The sequence below is a fragment of the Triturus cristatus genome, chromosome 3_1 (assembly GCF_964204655.1).
Source record: "Triturus cristatus chromosome 3_1, aTriCri1.1, whole genome shotgun sequence".
Classification (NCBI taxonomy): Eukaryota; Metazoa; Chordata; class Amphibia; order Caudata; family Salamandridae; genus Triturus; species Triturus cristatus.
The window spans coordinates 363,566,451-363,581,826 of NC_140583.1; the positions used below are offsets into that span (position 1 = coordinate 363,566,451).

Consider the following 15,376-nt stretch of genomic DNA (forward strand, 5'->3'; position numbering starts at 1 on the left):
AAATCCACAAACTTTGAACAGCCAAATTGTCCAGTGCGCTTTCCAAGTTCAAACATGATCGCCAGTATTAACTGGTTTGTTCTGCTTGGTGCCAGAAAGAGAAATTGAGGAAGTTGACCAGCAGTGTTCTAGGTCTGGTGCTCACTTCACATGACGTAAAAGAATAATTGCATGCACTACTTTAGTAGAGTCTCAACCCGCTGAGTCCCATAACACTTTTTTAAAATAGCCCATCTCTGCATTGCATCCTTCCTTAGATGCATCAGACAGAAAGTACATCTACCTACCAGCACTAGCCTAGGCCGAGAATTAGTTATGCCTACTGTGATCTTTCCTCATGTAGTTGGTTGCCAATGAAAAGGTGACAATTTCTGTTGCAGAAGATTCAGCAGTGTGCAAAGGCCATTCTGGGCGAGATTCCTATGTTACTGAGTTTAATCTGATATTTTGGCTTATTGATCTTTATATAGTGTTACATACATTAGTAGGGTAGGCCACCCTGGGTACCACTAGAACATATACTCTGTGAAAATGTTACAGTATTGCCTTTCCCCCGGGTTGAGGGACAGTTCACTTGTTAGTTTATCAAATGTTGGACTGTTGTAGCAGTCTGTGTTGGAGGCATTTGGGATGCATTGGAAGCATTTTCCCATATCACTCAGTTCTCTCAGTGTAATTGTCAACTGTGCTCAAGTCCTAGTCAACTCCTAATCTACACCCAGAGTATTCATTGGTAGATTGATGCCTCGTGCTTTGATTAAACAATAGATATCATTGCATCTTAATACATTTTTAGGAGCCCCCCCTGGTTACCCAGCTGCCCAGGCTTAACTCCTGTTTCTCCCTTGGCTTCTTTTTTGCCTGTTTCAGTCTTGGTGTCTTGGCTTCTGGTGCCTTGAGATTTAAAGAAATAAAATCAACATCGCTTGGCAGACTTACTGTTATCCGTCTTGATTCACTACTTTTCAGTTTCTCACAACATCATTGAGCTAGTAAGCAGCCATGCCAGTTATGAGCAGCAATGTGAGAAACCACTGCAGGATGTTAGTCCTTCTTGCATACCATAACAAATGTAAAGATTTAAGGATTGGAGTGATGTTTCATTTTGTTTGAAGATGTTTGACATTTCAACTTCATTTTGAATAACAGCTTATTAAATATTTTAACGAGATGCCTATAAAGAGACTATCATATGAGCAGTTACACATTCAAATTTGATCAAATAAAATTATTAGATTGTAACAAAAGATAACACACAAAAAGAAACACCTGCAATGCCCTTTCTGATTCTTCTGTAAAACCATGATCTTTTAGTACTTTCCAGTCTGTTGAGCGCTTTGTTTTATTCTCTAGAACTCAAGAGAGATAACATTTAAAAAATCATTGGATCCATTATAGTGCATCACTCAGTACAATATATTGTAACCTTGGCAAAGTTTTGTGTATTACTAAGCCTAACCTAAGATTAGCACCACCATAGAATGATCAGCCTGTGCAATTTAAATTGTCTGGTATGAGATTGGGCACCCGAATTCTATACAAAAGGATCATCTGTAGATGGTTTAGTGTCCGTAATTTCCTCATTGAGGTGTTATTTAATGATATTGGTGTCTGTCTGGGTGAGGCCAGAGGGCTTTACCAATCTGTGATCCACTTTAGGTCAGTAATATGCCCTCTTGGTGAACTTTAGAGCAGCACCATCCTCTTTCACCTTTTATTTCTATAATTGTATCCATTGTTATTATTCTGGGAACTATTTAAACCATTCCATTGGTGAAGCTCGTCATCCACAATGTAGTGAAACACTTATGCTCTCACTTTAATTTTTTGTTTTGATAAACCAATTTTGATTTTATTAACTACCATTAAAACAATAAGTTTTGTGTCTACTACAGCAATAGCAAGCATATTCTAAGACATCACATTTCCCAACAATGCCACATCACCAACTCCCTCAAGTCGGTAATACTCCCACCACTTGCCCCAGATCGTAGTGTGTTTCTGCGGGCAGCCCATGGCTTGTTAAAGCAGCTGTTTTATTTTGGCGCACCAGTCCACCCCTCGGTGCCACTCAACAGTGGCAACCCCCAACATAATCATTTCACATCTTGGAACGCCCAAGTCTTCTGATATGCCCAACAGGCCCAGTTCTGGAGTAAGTTCCAATGGTCTATCTATCCAGGACCTGTGATAAAAAACTCTCCACCTCTTTCAAGAAGCCAGTTATCATAGGGCAACTCCACACTATATGGAAAAAACCTGCATCAGTTTGGGTGCACTCGAAACAGCTTGGTTGGGGCCTTATCCCTCCATACCGTAGGCACTTGGGCGTGAGATATGAGATATGGAGGTAATGAAGCAGGATCAGTCTCATCCTGGAGGAAATAACCATCTCACGGTACAGGTGTCCTGCCAGTCAACGTAGTCCAAAGGGCCACACCCAGGTCTCCCACCTTTCTTTAAGCATCTGAAAGTCATTGAGGGCATGAGCGACCAATCTACCATAAATGCAGGATATTGCCCCTTTGCTAAGGCGGCCCATAAGACGTTTGACCTCCAGGGGGCTGAACTCAGGTATGTCAGTGGAGTTACCTAGATAGCAGGAGAGTGCATGGTGGAGTTGTAAATATTGATAAAATTGAGTGTGAGCTAAAGAGAACTGTTGTTGCAGATATTGAAAGGAACAGTAGTGCCCATTTTGCCAAACATCACTCAGAGTCATAGGAGCTAGTCTATCCCAGGTCTGAAAACCGGCCAGGTAGGCTGTCTGCTTAAGCTATGTGTCCTCCCACAGTGGAGTGGTTTGTGTGAATGTTTTGTCCCATTCTATGAATCATAAGGTAGTTCTCCACACCCCGACAACCACAGCCGTCCGTTCTGAGAGGTGACGGGAAATAGAGTTCCCTTAGAGAACTCCCATGATGGTATCCAGCCCCAGAAATGAGAGTTTAGGCGATATGCCAGACCGTCCAAACTGTCTGTCAACCAAGTGTTTATCACTGTCAGCTGTGACACCCGTTAGTAGAATTTACCATCTGTCTTGCCCAAGCCCCCATTGTAGACCGACTGTCTGCATCTCAATGTTGCTATGAGAGGCCGTCGACCAGCCCCTGTGAAATTACGGATTAAGGCGTTTAGGTTCAAAAACCACTGTTTGGGGATACTGATCTGAAAGTGTTGAGAATATACAAAAACCTAATCAGGACCATCCTTTTTAATAGAGCAATTAGGGGGGAAGTGGTCCTGCTTCATCCTCACAGTTAACGATGTGAGGTTGAGGTTCCATATGAGATCCAGATCTTTAGTAATGTTAAAACCCAGATATTGAAAGCTGAGTTTCTGAACCTAAATGGAAGATTGCTAATTAATGGTGCTTTGGACCCCATGAATGGAAACCAGGAGTGACTTTTTCTGGTTTAGTTTAAGGACGGATGCTGACTCATCTAAGGACAGTAAGTTCAGGATATGGGGACCTGAAAGATGTGTGTCAGTCAAAAAGAGACGGACTTTGTCGGCAAAGGGGGCGATCTTGTTGTTCTCCTGACACGACTTCCACCATCCCCGGACCTGAGCATCACTGCAGGCGAGATGTGCCATGGGCTCGATGGCAAGGGCAAAAAGAAGTGGAGAGAGAGGGCAACCCTGCCTGGTCCCCCTACGAACTGGGAAGGTCTCTAAAAGTGTTCCATTCACTCGGACCTGGGCCATCGAAGCATTGTGCAGCAGTCTCATTTAGGCTCGATATTTGGGGTCAAAGCCCATGCATTTCAGGACTTCAAACAAATGGGACCAATCTTCTGAGTCAAAGACCTTCTCGAAGTCAATTAAAAGAACAGTCCCCTACCGGAGACCCCAGTATGGGCCAGGCCGCCTGCAATCTCCATATACAGTGCCTGGTACTAAGGCCTAGCATGAAGCCACATTAATCTGGGTGGATCGAGAGGGGAAGGTCTCCTATAGGCAGATGGCAAGTACTTTTGCGTGAATCATTAGTTCTACATTAATTAAGGAAGAGCATTGATCTGGCAGTTGCCCAGCTTTCGGCAGGACCACTATTGTGGCCACGTCCAGGTCTACGGCCTCATGGAACACCTCAAGAAGGTAAGCGCCACGTGGATCACTGAATTTTGGGTAAAACTCTTGGGGGAACATATCTGTACCAGGGGGTCAGCCCCAACTTCAGATTTGCCACCGCTTTCATAATTTCCTTTAGTGTCAGCAGCTCATCTAGGTCGCTATGGAGAAGTGGGAAGGAGTGGTATATCTTAGAGAATTTTATATTCTTGCTCAACCATAGGATGGGGAAGGTGAGCGTGGAGGCGGCGATAATAATTCGTGAACACAAATACAACCTCAGTGGAGTTGGGGTGATAAACAGTCGACGGCTCTGTGATTATGGTAGACAGTCCAAGCAGTCGTGTGTTTGGTTTCCAACCAATGCAGGAGTTTTCTGGTCTTGTCCCCCCTCCCCCATTCATATGCTCACTGCGTGGATGCTCTCCAGCACTGTCGAGCCTCCTCAAGTGAGATTTGTTTCAGTGAGGCTCAAAGGATGTGTAATTGCCGGTCTAGGGTCAGTGATCGAGCGCGTAGGATTTGTTTCTCCATATGTATTTGGGTTTCCTATGTGGTTATTTGACCTAGGTTAGCTTTCTCTTTACACCTTAGAAAATGTTGCGCCAGTCCCTAATGGTGGCTTACACTGCCATCCACAGTGTTACTGGGGAAACGACTGTGCCCCTGTTATGAGTGAAATAGGCTTGGAGTTCAGATTGAAGGTGTTCGTGCATTGAGCATCAACCAGATGCCAGGCGTTGTGCCACCAGGTAGGATTGAGTGTCTTGCTCAGTCTCCCGAAAGTGGCTGTGTCAGGAGAATGGTCCGAAATCCCCTGGGGAAGAATCATAGCACCAGACAAAAACAGAACATTCGCAGCGGGAAGAAGGAGGAAGTCTATGCGAGAGAGTATCTTGCAAGCAGCGGCCGAATAGTTAATTTCTTTGTCTCTCGAATGCCACACTCTCCAAGCGTCGCATAGCCTCATAGAGTCCAGCCAAGTTGAGAATTGTTTAGTGTGAATGCACTGTGGGGGTGTCTGAACAGTTGAGAGCTGGGTCAAGGTAGGCGTTAAAATCACCTCCTATAATGGCATTTTTGATTGCGTCTAAGGCTTGGGAAGGAAGATAAGGAGGTATGTAAGCACTCAAATTATAGTGTTGCCCCTCCAGGAGACAGTCCAACCTCCTGAGCGCCCCTTGCACATCCCGAATAGTATAGTCTGTCATTCCCATATCCTTTTAAGAGGGGGAAGTGAGTCCCCAGCAGATGCATCTACTGCAACAACAATATGGCCGGAGTGAAGTGTTTGGTGTATCAGAGAACAGCCGTCCTCCTAATGCAATCTAAGAAGCTGTTAACAATCCATAATAAGAATGTAAAGTGTAGCATCTAGTTATGGAATAAACGTAAACAAGGTGAGTAGTGAGTAAGTGGAGGTGGATCCAAATGTGCAGCACAGCTAGAGTCCCGCTGCAAGCAGCCAACATGATGCCAGGCTGCAGCATGGTGTGACGCTTTATAAGCAGGGATGAAATGATGAAGAAAGAAAACAAGTTCCAATAACCCCACCACCCCTCCTAATACTTCACCCTTTGAAGCATCTGTCGCCCTGAAACATCCGTGAACACAAACCATCAACTTAAAATTTGGGCTAAACTCGTGCCAGGCCTCCACCCATGTAGGCCCAACTAAAGAAATCCATTATATCTATAACACGGCACAATGTGTTAAACTGGTTTCTGTACAAAGATTTTATAAACGCCAAGATTACGACATACAATAAATAATCTAGTAGAAGAAGCAGAAATATACTATTGCCTCTCCAAAAGAGAAGCTGAATTATTGGTAACCAAGACACCTAATACACCCTATTTTATTCACTGCCCAGGATTCACAAGAGCAAAACACCTCCACCAAGCCGTCCGATTGGATCCGGCATTGGCTCCTTTTTAGAACCCCTTCACAAATTTGGCGACTATTTCCTCCGACCTCTAGTCCAAAAAACTCCAACTTATTTGAAGGAAACGCACAACCTCTTAAACCATCTGAAAGAACTTACATATGACCAAAGAACCAACATATTGGTGGGTTTAGACATCGAAAGTCTATATACTAGTCTACCACAGTCGGCAACATTGCAAACTATAAAAGTAATTCTTTTGAAAGAAAACTGGTCTTTTAATACTCCTAGAAACTTGGTCTTCGAATGCTGCCGGTTAGCATTAACAGAGAATTTTTTCAAGTTTAAATACACATTATACTTACAAACCCATGGAACATCCATGGGAAGCAAATTTACTCCAAGTCTAGCTGGACTTCACATAAGTGCCTTTGAAGAAAAATACATTCTACACAGTACTAACCCTTTCAAGACCCAAATACTGTTTTGGAAAAAATTCATAAGCAATATCTTCTTGATCTGGAAGGGTTCCGTGTAGTCTATTCTGGACTTTCTCAAATAGCTAAATACTTGTGATGAATACCTGAAATTCACACACACAGCTCATCCTAGCAAGTCTAAAAACCAGAACTTTCTACAAACCTATGGCAAAAAACTGTCTTCTCTCATTTAATAGCATTCACCCAAGACGTCTCAGAGAAAATTTACCCTACAGTCAATTTTTAAGAATCCGACGAAACTGCAGTAAAACGCAAGATTATGAGTGGCAGGCTACATAATTAACAACAAAACTACAGTGCAGAAACGACCCTCTTCACATTATGAACAAATGCCAAAAAAGAGCTAGGAATTAACATTGAGAAAGCCTTTTAGAAACAACAGCAAAAACCACTGAGAATAATGTCCTTACATGTGTCACAACTAATAGCCTGGCTTCCAAAGTTATAAAAAAAAGCAGTCAACAAACACTAGAGCATAATCAAATAACGAAAACTACAGTGGCCAAAACCCAGGCTCGCCCACAAAAGAAACAGTAACCTTCGTGACCAGTTGGTCCACACACGACTACCCATACGAGCCAAAACCAACATGGTTCTCACTACATGGGGCTTGCAACCAGTGGTAGGACACTTTCCATTCCTCACATGTGCAATGTGTCACTTAACCAAAGCTACAGAAGTCTTACAACTCAGAGAATCTAGAATGGGCATTGAGACGACCTACCAATTGCAACACTGCACAGGCAATTTACATGATCACCTGTCCTTGTCAATTAAGATACATTGGCATGACCTGCAGAAAGGTCAAAACTCTGATAGGAGAACATCAGAGCAATATAAGATGCAAGAAAATCACCACACACGAGTCATCATTTTTTATCCGTGCAACATACAACCAATGATTTGGAATGGGTGATCTTAGAAACCTTGGACAACATAACAAGCGATGCAGTACGTGTTCCGTTCACAAAAGAGCAAATATGGGTATACCGTCTTAAAACGCTTGATAAGGATTTAAATGACACTATCCATTGGCTAGCATTCAACTAACAACATAAAACCATACATTATCAACTAATATAAGGGTTAGTGGCGCATAATGCCTCAAACCTCGCCTTTGTTACGCTTCTTTGCACAAAATCACACCAAACTAACAAAGGCAACTTTTAGCTCATTATTAAAACACTACCATCTTACAATGATTAACATCATCTGAAAGAAACAGTTAGTTATAGATTCCTTACCTTAGAATTACCCCCAGGCGTCAGACTAGATCCGGAACGTTTTACGTCAGCAGTACCCCTGCGCGTCGGAAGGTGGTGTCGGTCGACTCCGCGTCCAATGTCAGCATCGCAGTCGACGGGATGACGTTGCGGTAGCTACATAGACGCCGCCCTCGTGTGCTGACGTCAGTTCTTTCTTTTTCTGCGCCAGCAAGAGCAGATCTGGTTGGAGCGGTACCCCCAGTCACTTTTTGACTGAGTTTTTTGCGACTTTTGTCAACTTCGTTTTTGAGTCTTCAACCGACTCCTGGTGCACAAGGGATGCCCAGTTTCAGGACCTGTGGTTCCTGTACCCCACTGATGTCGGTAACGGATCCGCACCGCATGTGCCTCTTCTGCCTGGAATGCGACCATGACCCCAAGTCGTGCTCCGACTGTCAAACCATGGCCTCGAAGTCTTAGCGGGAGCGGCACCAAAAGCTCCTCGACCGCTCACGCGGAGCGACTAACGGGCCGTTAGTCGCTCCGCGTGAGAGGTCGAGGGACCAATCGCGGAGTCATCATCACTCCTCTTCCAAGTCTTCGCACTCGGGGTCAGTTAAGTCGAAGCATAAGAAGAAGTCAAAGAAGCATTGTCGGTCTTCGACTTCCCCATGTCCGTCGGCCGATGGTACGCATGGTGCGGGTGGTGCCCCTCCTGCGGCTCCGGATCGGCGCAGGTCGACCTCGTGACACCCCCACCGGCGCCGACTCCACCGGCAGCACGTCCGCAGCCGATGCCGGCTGGACCCCGGCTTCCAACCAGACGTGGACACGGACCCGGACTGGAGTCGGCTGGTGCCGGATCCGGTGCAGATGGGTACTTTTGTCCCTGTGTTCCACCCTCGCCATTTTCAGCCACTTTGGCAGCCAGAGAAGGGTGAAGAAGACTGGATCCTTTGCAAGACCAGTTGGAGTATGATCTGAACTGGAGAGAGGAACTGGAGGATGCCAGTGGTCTGGATACCTTCCCAGACCTAGGCATGTTTTCTCCTCCTACCGTGTCTACGGAGAATGGAGCGTCATACGCAGTGGTGTTGCGTAGGGCGGCCGAGGCTCTCCACCTCAAGCTACCTACGGTGGCAGTCGGGACTAACCTCTTGACAGAGGTCCTTCAACCCGCAGAGAGCTCTTCTGAGCCCCTGCTGCTGTTTAATGAAGCCATCACGGACATCAATTTGGGCACGTAGTCCAGGCCCAACTCAGGTGCTCCTGTGGACAGGATGATTGCCCAACGCCACCGCCCGACCCCGGGCAACCCCACTTTCCTCTCCCAACACCTCACCCCTGGGAGCTTGGTGGTTCACGCCTCTACTTCCAAAGGCCCCTTACCTACCGCACCACCGGACAGGGAATCCAAAAAGATGGACCACCTTGGGAAGAAAATGTTTTCTTCCTCCAGCTTGTCTGTTGGGCTGTTACACCACTCTGTGTAGGATACGGTGGCGCAGGTGCTGACTCAGTGCCCGGAGGAGGCCCGGGCCATACTCTCCCGTGCCGTTGTTGAGGGGGGAGATGCAGCGAAGTTTACCATCCGCTGTGGGCTGGATACCGCCAAAGCACTTGGCAGGACGATTTAGATGTCAGTAGCCCTTCAACGCTATACCTGGTTGCGTTCTACTGTTTTTTTGATGGGGGTTTCTTTTTTCGGCAACAAGTCAGACATCACGCTAGAGCGCTTTAGGGACTCTCCGGCTACGGCCAGGTCCTTGGGCCTCTCCACCACCCTCCCTGCACAGTCTGCCTTTCTACCCTTTCGTGGCTACGGAAGGGGTGCCCCACTACTTCCCGCCCAAAGCCATAGGCCAGCGCAAGCTCTTCAGGCCAGCGCGGCTGGGGACATGGGAACCACCGGTGTGGTTCTGGGGGCCAGCGATCGGGCCAGTCCTCCACAGCCCCCTCTGCAGCAGCCTCCAAACCTTCATAGTCCGACCTTTCAGGGCCACCAAATGCCAGTGGGTGGCAGGATCCGCCATCACCTCTCCCACTGGCGCACCATCATGTCGGACAGGTGGGTTTTGCAAATAGTCCGAAGGGGCTACTTCCTCCCCTTCGAGACTACCCCTCCCTCCATTCCACCTCAGTACCATCGCATGTCGGAGGGTCGCTTGGCCATTCTCAAACAGGAAGTTTCTGCACTCTTGGCTAAGGGTGCCATCGAGCACATTCCTGCCCCAGAAGTATGTCGTGGTTGCTACTCCCACTATTTTCTGGTTCCCAAGAAGGACAAAGGTCTGCATCCTATCTAGGATCTCAGGAACGGAAGGAGAAGTTCAAGATGTTGACGCTGGCTCAGGTCTTGTCTGCCCTAAACCCTGCAGACTGGATGGTAGCGTTGGACTTGCAGGACGCTTACTTTCGCATCCCCGTCCTGCTGGCCCACCAGCATTACCTGTGGTTCACGGTAGGCCACGAGCACTTTCAGTTTACCGTGCTCCCCTTTGGCCTTACCAGCGCCCCTCGGGTGTTCACGAAAGTTATTGCGGTTGTCTCAGCTTATCTACGCAGATCAGTAGTTCCAGTCTTCCCCTATCAGTTTTTATTCTTATCCAGTTTTTTATGAAAACGCCTCTTATTGGACAAGAGATCATTTTAAACACATCCCACTGTCACACAGACAGTCTCCCTCCTGGTTGAGGTTGTAGTATCACTTGGAGAACGGGACACTCAAGTGATAAAGACCCAATGATGAAGCTATGCACCAGATCATGCAAACAGAGATAAACATACACTGCAGGTCGTGACAGCATGGTTGAGGGTCTCAAGAACACTTTTTTCAGAGACTCTAGTATCAAGACATATGTGGTTCATTCCCCTCCTTTAAGATTTTTGGTCTATATGAACAGTAAACTGAATGAACCTCTGCTTCTTCCTCCCTGTCTTGAATTGAATGTTACAAGTTGTCACCTGTTACAAAATCTCAGTGTTACTATAATGACAACTGCAGCTCTGATTGAAGCATATTTCCATACATTGACAGCACAAGACATGCTCTTTTTAGCTAGATCAAAAGCTCTCTGTTCAATGTATTGTTACTTAGAATAAGGTTTGCTTCAAAGGATAATTTGAAGTTAACTTTGTGAGTAAATGGCTGTGACCAACAAAATGAAAGGTCTGTAATTAGATGAGGTGGCATGTTGAATTTGAAAACACATTAGAAGGTGGTGCAACCACTCATTGGTGTAAATGCCAAAAAGGAGTCAAGAAAAGAACAGAGTGGACAAGAGGAACTCAAGGTAGCAATCAAGGGAAAAATGGTCCTTCGTCCAGTTTAAGAATCTCTAGCTTCCACAGCTTGAAATATTTTAAATAGAATGTGTTAGCCTTTTACATCCTGGCTTCTGTTTTTGTCTGTTTCTAATCCTAAATTGTCCAGAACAGAGTTTACTGTACCATTGTCAAGGGTGTCCATAACCTGTTGGTCAATGGAAGGAGTACACATTGCAGACGTTTTTGATTATTCCTGTCTGCACAGTTGGTTAGGAAAAGATCATCTTAGTGTAATGACAGGTGACACAAATTTAAACAATACGGTTGTGTCTATACAAGATGACATTCTTAGGAGCCAAAATAGGAACCGTTAACTCAATAATTTGTTTTTCTCAGGAGTGAATACACATATTTCTCATATCACAGATTCATCTCATATAGTCGGGATAGTGATGCAGAAGTTTGATTTAATGGCTTTGTGCATTCATTCACTAACCCATTCCTTATTTCACATGAGACTACTAAAAGAGTAGCTTGACAAGCATTGTCATTTTTGGTAGATTGAGAGAAAATAGTAGTTATGACAGCAGGAGCAGCTCGTCTAATAAAGTTAAGCCGGTTCTAGCAACCACAGTCCCAAATGATCGTCACCACATACTTATCCTATACTGTTTGGTTGGGGGAGAAGGGACACAAATGCAATGTATTTCCACAAAAAAAATCAAAGACAAACATTAAGCCAGTTACACATACACGTGGCAAATGGTGTTCATGTAACTTAATAGCTCCCGATGAAAAGGATGGTTGTATCAGAACAAGCTGTATGACCATAAAGCATTACATTATCAAGCAAGGGTGAACAAGAAATGTCCAGTTGTTCAGAGAAGCACAGCAAAATTGGTATCCGAGACTCATTTAAGATGTTACTCGGGTAGCCGAGCATGTTAGCATCTGATGCAATGTCGACGACATATTGGTTCAAAACATTGACCAATGGCCAACAATCCATCAAAATTTGTTTAAGAATGATGGCCACTAGATATATATCCAATTGCAAAAATGTTATTTTGCAAATGCCACAATTATGCCTAAAGATGCCTACAACAATGGTTAGAAGGGACATGCACGGTTAGGTCAGCACAAGATATTTGCATGTGCTTTCATCCAGTACCATTGATCAGGTGGCTGTGATGGTGGCGTAAAATTTTCTTCAAACTTGGTAAGCCAGTAACCCATGTTTGGGCCATGCAGACGTCATAGAATTCCTATTACAAATGTTACGTTTTAATGTTGCGTGCGTTAAAATATCATGTGGGAATGTCATCTGTCTCAGTTTAGCTGCCTGTCTCCCTAAGTCTTGGTTTGACCATTTAGCTTTCTTTTCACATGAATTCTTCCCTGTTAAGGAGGTCACCGACAAGGGCATGTTCTTCATCCACATGTAAATATATGTTTTTCAGCATTTACAGCGTACAGATGAAATTAGAAGGGATTTCTTCTTAAGATGCCCTTAATACTGGCTTTCAAAAGGGATTACCAGGGATATCCTTTTTCCTAATTAGCAGCTTAGCATAATTCAGGGACACTTTTTTGAACCTTTGTGTGACAGTAAAGAAGCAATCTGTTTGCAGAAACATTTCTACTATTTCACAAGATAAAATTGGTGATTAAAACTAGACCAAGCATTATACAGTGGAAAGAAAATATGATTTTTTGTAATACTTGAATAGCTTTTTAAGGGAAAGCAAGCATCACAACTGGGATAGCAAATTAGAGTAGTGCAGTAATCAAAGGGCATACTTGGGTAGAGAGAAGGCAGTTACAGGGATATTCTTTGCAAACATTGTTATACAACATCTGCAGAGCCACACATCTACAAAACACTTTTGTGTTGATTCAGATTCAAAATAAATCACTGAAGGTAAACTGCAGTAAATGTATTGTGAATGCTAGAACCTCATCCGTTCATGAGCAGCGTTTCGGGTGAGGGAGAGGATACCATCTGAAATCCTGTGATCTTTGTTAATGTACAGGTTATCCATATGACCAGAGAAGTCAATCATATACTAACAGGCATACATCTTGATATCTATTGTAGATTCATATTCATCACACCAGATATGGTTGTAGGGACACAAAAAATACTTAAATCCAAAACCCATAATTGTGGGTAATGGGCATAAATCAGTTTTAAATATTGCACTAAGGTTGGGAGTAAGTGGGTTCCTTATTATTTATTAGCTCTTTATTCTTAATCAGTGCCACTTTTTTTAAACATACTTGTTGCTTTTTGTGTATTTGTAAAGCACAATGTCACCTGCAGGGTAGGTATACTGGTGCTGAGTAGATGCGTATGCCTAGCCCTCCCTATGGTAGGTTGGTTAATTGAAAATCCAGGTCTTTAGCTTCTTGCAGAATTCAAGGATGTGGAGAAGACTCTGATGTGGAGTGCGAGGCCGATTAACACTTTAGAAGCAATGTAAGAGAAGACGTATTCTGATATGGTTCTGTGTGTATGGGTGGGATCATGTAACTCCCTGCAGAGGTGTCTGTGTGGTTGGTGGAAAGGAAATGCAACTGTGTAGTTCCTGGAGTGTACGTGAAGAGTTTGAAATGAGCATGTTTGTGTATCGGGAGCCAGTGGACCTCCCTAAGGTGTGCTGTGATGTGAGTTCTGCGTGGAAAGTTCGGGATGAGTCTGGCTGCAAAGGTCTGGATGCTATATAGTCGTCTAGTGAGTAGCTTTGTGATCCCGGCGTGAAGGGAGTTCCCATGCTCCAACTTTTTAAAAATTTGGGGGGAGTTTTATATAGCGCTGGCTAGACCCGGAGGTGTCGGAGCGCTTTACATGAGTTTCCACATTGTTACAAAGATACATCCGTTACAAATTACATCTGTTGAAAACATTGAGCATAGAAGACAAGCTGAAAGGAGCGTAGAAGGGTAAGGTAAACGGGTGGGAGGGAGATACAGCGGAGATACAAAGGAAAGTCTGCCCAAAGTCTGGCGGGGTAGGTGACGGCCGGGGGGTGGTGGGGAGTCCACAGCCCAACTTCTCTATAGCTATCTAGGCAGCTCCACCGGGCATTGGTCAAAAAGCAAGATCTCAATGGTCGGTGGTAAGGTCAGTGAGGGAGGAAGTAGACACAGCGGGGAGACATGGAGAACTATGCCCAATGTCCGGCTGGGTAGGTGACGGTCTCAGGGGTGAACCAGGGCCAATGTCCTCTATAGCTGTCTAGCAGCTCCACCGGGCATCAGCCATGTTGCTCAGGTCTCATCGGAAGGGAAGAACAAGAAAAGTCAGACATAGAAGAACAAGATCCCTTTAGGTTATAAAGGGATCGGGGGAAGGGAGTAGAAACGGGCAGGGAAGGAGATCAGTTCTGGAATCCCGGCTGTGGATGAAAGACTATCTCAAGGGGAGGAGAGGCCAGTCTGCTGGGACTCAGCGGTCAGGGAAACATCTCCCCCGGATGACGCTGCTGCTGAGATCTCCATGGAAGCAGAGATGACAGTGGTTGGTGTAGACCTGCTCGGCATCGGAGAGGGAACTGGGGTCTGCCATTGTGTCAGCTGGAGAAACGAAGGCAGCGGAGGCCGCCATATTAAGGACGGGCACGTCATGACCGGGGCTATATAGATCCTTGTGTAGGCGTAGATGCAGGAGTTGGTCTCAGCCACAATGAAGTCCTGCTCGTGTGAGACCACAGACGGCCCAGACGCCAGGCTGATGGGGAGAAGCGTGGGGTAGATGTAGCGGGACTTAATCTTTCGAAATTCACGGAGGTGTTGCAGGAAGGCGGGCAGCGACTCCCCATGCTCTCAACAGAGTGATCCTTGCCGGGAGTAGAGAGAGCTGAGCTGTATTGTACATGGGGGACCCCTCAGGGTGTACCGCTAAGCCTCCCGTGGCCGCCTGACTGCTGGTACCATTTTGGGGTCAGGCAGCCCGAGTTATTATTACTGCCCTCCCTTGCCTCCTTGTTGATCGTAGGTGGAGCCCTCCTAGGCCGAACCTCTTTCCAGTAAGCGTGCTTGCGGTGACTAGGTCATAGTACCTAGCAGTGTGCTATACAGCATATAAATACATACCAAATGTGAATCTACAGAACTTTTGTTATATATATATATATATATATATATATATGTTGTTTTTTATGTTGCTTATTAGCCAACCCACCTCTTCCAAACCAGATGGCTCACTAATGTGCCCATCCTCTCTGACTAGAAAGAAGGGCAATGTAGAGGAGGATCAGGGAAGAATTGGAAGTTGCATGAGACAGATATTCCAGCTATTGAATAACAACAATTCGTGAAGTGTTGAACCGTTTCGGGCATGCACAGTAAACCACCTGCCATCTCTAACCAACTATAAAAAAAGTTAAAGGAGCTTCCAGGCTCTTAAATGGATCCTTATGATAATTGCTTGTAGCGCCCTACAT

The 15,376-nt window shown here is 45.2% G+C and overlaps 1 protein-coding gene across 2 annotated transcripts in view; it reads left to right on the forward strand.

The window, feature by feature from the left end:
- Positions 1–15,376, forward strand: part of RFX7 (regulatory factor X7) — a 472,709-nt gene that overhangs the window by 381,428 nt on the left and 75,905 nt on the right. The gene's annotated exons all lie outside the window — the stretch shown is intronic.